This window comes from Oncorhynchus keta, unplaced genomic scaffold, assembly GCF_023373465.1.
Source record: "Oncorhynchus keta strain PuntledgeMale-10-30-2019 unplaced genomic scaffold, Oket_V2 Un_scaffold_1413_pilon_pilon, whole genome shotgun sequence".
NCBI classification, from domain to species: Eukaryota; Metazoa; Chordata; class Actinopteri; order Salmoniformes; family Salmonidae; genus Oncorhynchus; species Oncorhynchus keta.
Window position 1 is genome coordinate 67,501 of NW_026290783.1, and position 7,685 is coordinate 75,185.

The 7,685-nt window shown below is 42.9% G+C and overlaps 1 long non-coding RNA gene across 1 annotated transcript; it reads left to right on the top strand.

Annotated features, from left to right (window-relative positions):
* Positions 1-51: 51 nt before the first annotated feature.
* On the top strand, positions 52-5,978 carry LOC127927449 (uncharacterized). Its single transcript, XR_008127555.1, has 2 exons — positions 52-372; positions 3,709-5,978. It is a non-coding gene; the product is annotated as an uncharacterized LOC127927449 (long non-coding RNA).
* The last annotated feature ends 1,707 nt before the right edge of the window (positions 5,979-7,685 follow it).

The following is a 7,685-nucleotide window of genomic DNA, read 5'->3' on the forward strand; positions in this document are numbered from 1 at the left end:
CTCTCTCTCTCTCTCTCTCTCTCTCTCTCTCTCTCTCTCTGTCTCTTTCTGTATCCCTCTTTCCCTATCTTTCACCACTATGAGCTCTGCCTAACCTAGTGGGGCCAGTGTTCTGGCTAGGCCTCACTCAGACCAGGGACTCTAGTGGATGTCCTGCCCAGCTACCCGCACCAGAGATGGGGCTGGGGTGCAGGTCTGGTTAGGCCTCAGACCAGGGACTCTAGTGGATGTTCTGCCCAGCTACCCGCACCAGAGATGGGGCTGGGGTGCAGGTCTGGTTAGGCCTCAGACCAGGGACTCTAGTGGATGTCCTGCCCAGCTACCAGGACCAGAGATGGGCTGGTGAACATCCTATGGGAGGATTAACAGAAGGTAGGAGAAGTTGTGTTCTTCTCGACGAAGCATCTCCTGTCCTCTCTCTGTTTCTACACCAGCACACATATCCTCTGCGGCTGTAGTTTCAGTATGTCTGGTTCTCTATATATCTGTCTGGTTCTCTATATATCTCTGTCTGGTTCTCTATATATCTCTGTCTGGTTCTCTATATATCTCTGTCTGGTTCTCTATATATCTCTGTCTGGTTCTCTATATATCTCTGTCTGGTTCTCTATATATCTCTGTCTGGTTCTCTATATATCTCTGTCTGGTTCTCTATATATCTGTCTGGTTCTCTATATATCTGTCTGGTTCTCTATATATCTCTGTCTGGTTCTCTATATATCTCTGTCTGGTTCTCTATATATCTCTGTCTGGTTCTCTATATATCTCTGTCTGGTTCTCTATATATCTCTGTCTGGTTCTCTATATATCTCTGTCTGGTTCTCTATATATCTCTGTCTGGTTCTCTATATATCTCTGTCTGGTTCTCTATATATCTGTCTGGTTCTCTATATATCTCTGTCTGGTTCTCTATATATCTCTGTGTCTGGTTCTCTATATATCTCTGTGTCTGGTTCTCTATATATCTCTGTGTCTGGTTCTCTATATATCTCTGTGTAGTTTCTGCGTGTATCTATCTGGTTATCTCTATTCTACAGTATCTCTGTGTAGTTTCTGCCTGTATCTATCTGGTTATCTCTATTCTACAGTATCTCTGTATCTATCTGGTTATCTCTATTCTACAGTATCTCTGTGTAGTTTCTGCCTGTATCTATCTGGTTATCTCTATTCTACAGTATCTCTGTATCTATCTGGTTATCTCTATTCTACAGTATCTCTGTGTCTATCTGGTTATCTCTATTCTACAGTATCTCTGTGTAGTTTCTGCCTGTATCTATCTGGTTATCTCTATTCTACAGTATCTCTGTGTAGTTTCTCTGTATCTATCTGGTTATCTCTATTCTACAGTATCTCTGTGTCTATCTGGTTATCTCTATTCTACAGTATCTCTGTGTAGTTTCTGCCTGTATCTATCTGGTTATCTCTATTCTACAGTATCTCTGTGTCTATCTGGTTATCTCTATTCTACAGTATCTCTGTGTAGTTTCTGCCTGTATCTATCTGGTTATCTCTATTCTACAGTATCTCTGTGTAGTTTCTGCCTGTATCTATCTGGTTATCTCTATTCTACAGTATCTCTGAATCTATCTGGTTATCTCTATTCTACAGTATCTCTGTGTAGTTTCTGCCTGTATCTATCTGGTTATCTCTATTCTACAGTATCTCTGTATCTATCTGGTTATCTCTATTCTACAGTATCTCTGTATCTATCTGGTTATCTCTATTCTACATAGATTTTGTATCTCTGTGTGGTTTCTGGTCTCTACTCTATCGTATCTCTCTCTTCAAATCCCTATACTCTGTACACTCTCTCTGACTGTAGTCTGACTGTATCTCTCTCTGACTGTAGTCTGACTGTATCTCTCTCTGACTGTAGTCTGACTGTATCTCTCTCTGACTGTAGTCTGACTGTATCTCTCTGACTGTAGTCTGACTGTATCTCTCTCCAGTTCCCTGTACTCTGTACACTCTCTCTGACTGTAGTCTGACTGTATCTCTCTCTGACTGTATCTCTCTCTGACTGTAGTCTGACTGTATCTCTCTCTGACTGTAGTCTGACTGTATCTCTCTCTGACTGTAGTCTGACTGTATCTCTCTCTGACTGTAGTCTGACTGTATCTCTCTCTGACTGTAGTCTGACTGTATCTCTCTTCCTCCCTCTATCTCTCTCTCCCTCCATCTATCTCTCTTCCTCACTCCATCTCTCTCTCTCGCTCCTTCCATCTCTCTCTTGCTCCATCTCTCTCTCTCTCTCCTTCCATCTCTCTCCCTCCATCTCTCTCTCCCTCCATCTCTCTCTCGCGCTCCCTCCATCTCTCTCTCTCCCTCCCTACATCTCTCTCCCTCCCTCCCTCCATCTCTCTCCCTCCCTCCCTCCATCTCTCTCCCTCCCTCCATCTCTCTCTCCCACCATCTCTCTCTCCCTCCATCTCTCTCGCACTTCCTCCATCTCTCTCTCTCCCTCCCTACATCTCCCTCCCTCCATCTCTCTCCCTCCCTCCATCTCTCTCTCTCCCTCCATATCTCTCTCTCTCTCTCCCTCCATCTCTCTCTCGCGCTCCCTCCATCTCTCTCTCCCTCCATCTCTCTCTCTCCCTCCATCTCTCTCCCTCCCTCCATCTCTCTCTCCCTCCATCTCTCTCCCTCCCTCCATCTCTCTCCTCCATCCATCTCTCTCCCTCCCTCCATCTCTCTCCCTCCCTCCATCTCTCTCTCTCCCTCCATCTCTCTCGCGCTCCCTCCCTCCATCTCTCTCTCTCCCTCCCTACATCTCTCTCCCTCCCTCCATCTCTCTCCATCCCTCCATCTCTCTCCCTCCCTCCATCTCTCTCCCTCCCTCCATCTCTCTCCCTCCCTCCATCTCTCTCCCTCCCTCCATCTCTCTCTCTCTCCTCCCTCCTCTCCCTCCATCTCTCTCCCTCCATCTCTCTCTCTCGCTCCCTCCATCTCTCTCTCTCCCTCCCTCCATCTCTCTCGCTCCCTCCATCTCTCTCTCTCCCTCCATCTCTCTCTCTCCCTCCCTCCATCTCTCCCTCTCTGTCTCTTTGTCTATCTTAGAGGATGCTCTAGTTCTCCCGCCCCCATGCCCCCTAGGCTCCTGGCACAGAGGACAGGAACAGCACAGCCCTCCCCTCTCTTTCTCTCCCTCCCCCTTGTCTCTCTATAGGTTATTATACAACTCCACTACACCATCCTGCTGTCTTCCACCAGTCCACCACTGTCACCACAATGTCATGCACCATCAATGAACTATGTTTTAATATTGACAATACTCTCTTTTCTCTCCCTCATCCCTCCTCTCTCTCTCTTCCCTCCTCTCTCTCTACCCCATCCCCTCCTCTCTCTCTTCGCCCCCCTCCTCTCTCCCCTCCCTCCTCTCTCTCTTCCCTCCCCCTCCTCTCTCTCTCTTCGCCCCCCTCCTCTCTCCCCTCCCTCCTCTCTCTCTTCCCTCCCCCTCCTCTCTCTCTTCCCTCCCCCTCCTCTCTCTCTTCCCTCACCCTCCCCCTCCTCCCCTCTCTCCTCCTCCCCCTCCTCCTCCCTCCTCTCTCTCTTCCCTCCCTCCTCTCTCTCTCTTCCCTCCCCCTCCTCTCTCTCTCCCCTCCCCCTCCTCCCCCTCTCTCCTCCCTCCTCTCTCTCTCCCCTCCCCCTCCTCTCTCTCTCTCCCCTCCCCCTCCTCTCTCTCTCTGTCCCCGTCATTCTCTGGAACAGAAGAGTAACAAGGACACGTGTAACTTTGATAAAGAATTCACTAAGATGCCAGTGGATTTGACTCCTACAGATAAACTGTTTATAATGAACCTGGACCAAGACGAGTTTCTGGGATTCTCCTACACCAACCCTGAATACCCCTCTGATGAGGTAACCAGGGAGGAAGAGGAGGAGGAGGAAGGACAGAGCTAAGACACACACACACCAACCCTGAATACCCCTCTGACGAGGTGACCGGGGAGGAAGAGGAGGAGGATGATGGACAGACCTAAGACACACACACACCTGAACACACACACACACAAACACACATAGGAAAATCAACTCTCCTTCCCTCCTCTCTCTCTTGTTTTCTGTCTAATCCCTCGTTCTGACGGCTTCTCTCCTGGAGTTTCGTTTGGTGTGATGTCACAGGGTTGGTAATGCGGCAAGACACACACACACACACACACACACACACACACACACACACACACACACACACACACACACACACACACACACACACACACACACACACAACACACCCACTCAGTAAATGAGGAATGGTTCTGACTCCCCCAGTGAGCCATTTCAGAAGCACAAACAGCAACAATACTTCCTTCCTCAGTTATTCATTAATTAATACATGTATTTATTCATTAATTAAGACTGTTATTTAGTTATTTATTCATTTAGTTATTTATTTATTAATTAATTTAGTTATTTATTTAGTTAGTGTTCTATTTATTTAGTTATTTAGTTATGTATTTATTAATTAATTTAGTTATTGATTTTTTCTCATTTTGTGGGATCTAAATCAGAGTAAGGTGTGTGTGTGTGTGTGTGTGTGTGTGTGTGTGTGTGTGTGTGTGTGTGTGTGTGTGTGTGTGTGTGTGTGTGTGTGTGTGTGTGTGTGTGTGTGTCGCTGGCTTACACTAATTAGCTCCAACTCAAAGGAATAATATGAACCTACAGTCGTATGGCTTCTACAGGACATTACTGTAAAATCAGAGGAATTAATATGGGCCTACAGTCGTATGGCTTCTACAGGACATTACTGTAAAATCAGAGGAATTAATATGGGCCTACAGTCGTATGGCTTCTACAGGACATTACTGTAAAATCAGAGGAATTAATATGGGCCTACAGTCGTATGGCTTCAACAGGACATTACTGTAAAATCAGAGGAATTAATATGGGCCTACAGTCGTATGGCTTCTACAGGACATTACTGTAAAATCAGAGGAATTAATATGGGCCTACAGTCGTATGGCTTCTACAGGACATTACTGTAAAATCAGAGGAATTAATATGGGCCTACAGTCGTATGGCTTCTACAGGACATTACTGTAAAATCAGAGGAATTAATATGGGCCTACAGTCGTATGGCTTCTACAGGACATTACTGTAAAATCAGAGGAATTAATATGGGCCTACAGTCGCATGGCTTCTACAGGACATTACTGTAAAATCAGAGGAATTAATATGGGCCTACAGTCGTATGGCTTCAACATGACATTACTGTAAAATCAGAGGAATTAATATGGGCCTACAGTCGTATGGCTTCAACAGGACATTACTGTAAAATCAGAGGAATTAATATGGGCCTACAGTCGTATGGCTTCTACAGGACATTACTGTAAAATCAGAGGAATTAATATGGGCCTACAGTCGTATGGCTTCTACAGGACATTACTGTAAAATCAGAGGAATAATATAAGCCTGCAGTCGTATGGCTTCTACAGGACATTACTGTAAAATCAGAGGAATTAATATGGGCCTACAGTCGTATGGCTTCTACAGGACATTACTGTAAAATCAGAGGAATAATATAAGCCTGCAGTCGTATGGCTTCTACATGACATTACTGTAATATCAGAGGAATTAATATGGGCCTACAGTCGTATGGCTTCTACAGGACATTACTGTAAAATCAGAGGAATAATATAAGCCTGCAGTCGTATGGCTTCTACAGGACATTACTGTAAAATCAGAGGAATTAATATGGGCCTACAGTCGTATGGCTTCTACAGGACATTACTGTAAAATCAGAGGAATAATATAAGCCTGCAGTCGTATGGCTTCTACAGGACATTACTGTAAAATCAGAGGAATTAATATGGGCCTACAGTCGTATGGCTTCTACAGGACATTACTGTAAAATCAGAGGAATTAATATGGGCCTACAGTCGTATGGCTTCTACAGGACATTACTGTAAAATCAGAGGAATTAATATGGGCCTACAGTCGTATGGCTTCTACAGGACATTACTGTAAAATCAGAGGAATTAATATGGGCCTACAGTCGTATGGCTTCTACAGGACATTACTGTAAAATCAGAGGAATAATATAAGCCTGCAGTCGTATTGCTTCAACATGACATTACTGTAAAATCAGAGGAATTAATATGGGCCTACAGTCGTATGGCTTCTACAGGACATTACTGTAAAATCAGAGGAATTAATATGGGCCTACAGTCGTATGGCTTCTACAGGACATTACTGTAAAATCAGAGGAATTCATATGGGCCTACAGTCGTATGGCTTCTACAGGACATTACTGTATAAAGTCTGAACACCCTCCACATCCCTTTACCCTGAGGTTAATGCCGATGGGTCATATGCAATAAGTCACAGCGTAGTGTTGTTTATATATGTATATAATGCAAATTAATTACTTATAAATCATACAATGTCATTTTCTGGGTTTTTGTTTTAAATTCCGTCTCTCACAGTTGAAGTGTACATATGATAAAAATTACAGACCTCTACATACTTCGTGAGTGGGAAAACCTGCAAAATCGGCAGTGTATCAAATACTTGTTCTCCACACTGTGTATATATATATATATATATATACACGGTACCAGTCAAAAGTTTGGCCACACCTCCTCATTAAACAGTTTGGCCACACCTACTCATTAAACAGTTTGGCCACACCTCCTCATTAAACAGTTTGATGAGGAGGTGTGGCCAAACTGTTTAATGAGGAGTTGTGACCAAACTGTTTAATGAGGAGGTGTGGCCAAACTGTTTAATGAGGAGGTGTGGCCAAACTGTTTAATGAGGAGGTGTGACCAAACGTTTGACTGGTACTGTATGTGGATATACATAGTGATAGTCAGTGACTAACACAATATAAACTAGTCTTATGTATTAAATATTTATGTAGTATAACAGTGACTAACACAATATAAACTAGTCTTATGTATTAAATATTTATGTAGTATAACAGTGACTAACACAATATAAACTAGTCTTATGTATTAAATATTTATGTAGTATAACAGTGACTAACACAATATAAACTAGTCTTATATATTAAATATTTATGTAGTATAACAGTGACTAACACAATGTAAACTAGTCTTATATATTACATATTTATGTAGTATAACAGTGACTAACACAATATAAACTAGTCTTATGTATTAAATATTTATGTAGTATAACAGTGACTAACACAATATAAACTAGTCTTATATATTAAATATTTATGTAGTATAACAGTGACTAACACAATATAAACTAGTCTTATATATTAAATAGTTATTTATGTAGTATAACAGTGACTAACACAATATAAACTAGTCTTATATATTAAATATTTATGTAGTATAACAGTGACTAACACAATATAAACTAGTCTTATATATTAAATATTTATGTAGTATAACAGTGACTAACACAATATAAACTAGTCTTAAATAGTTATTTCAGTCAGATCAACAACGGCAGAGCTGTGTAAGGGGAGGAGACTTGACATTTAAAGGTGATTTCCCCTTATATCCGACATGTGCAGCATTTACTATGAAGGCGGGTGGGACATTACCTTTAACAGGGGCTGAGCTGAAAGGGGACTGTGGGGTTGATACCAGCCATCACTGCATTACAACAACCAACTAACAGCCGTGTGTGTGTGTGTGTGTGTGTGTGTGTGTGTGTGTGTGTGTGTGTGTGTGTGTGTGTGTGTGTGTGTGTGTGTGTGTGTGTGT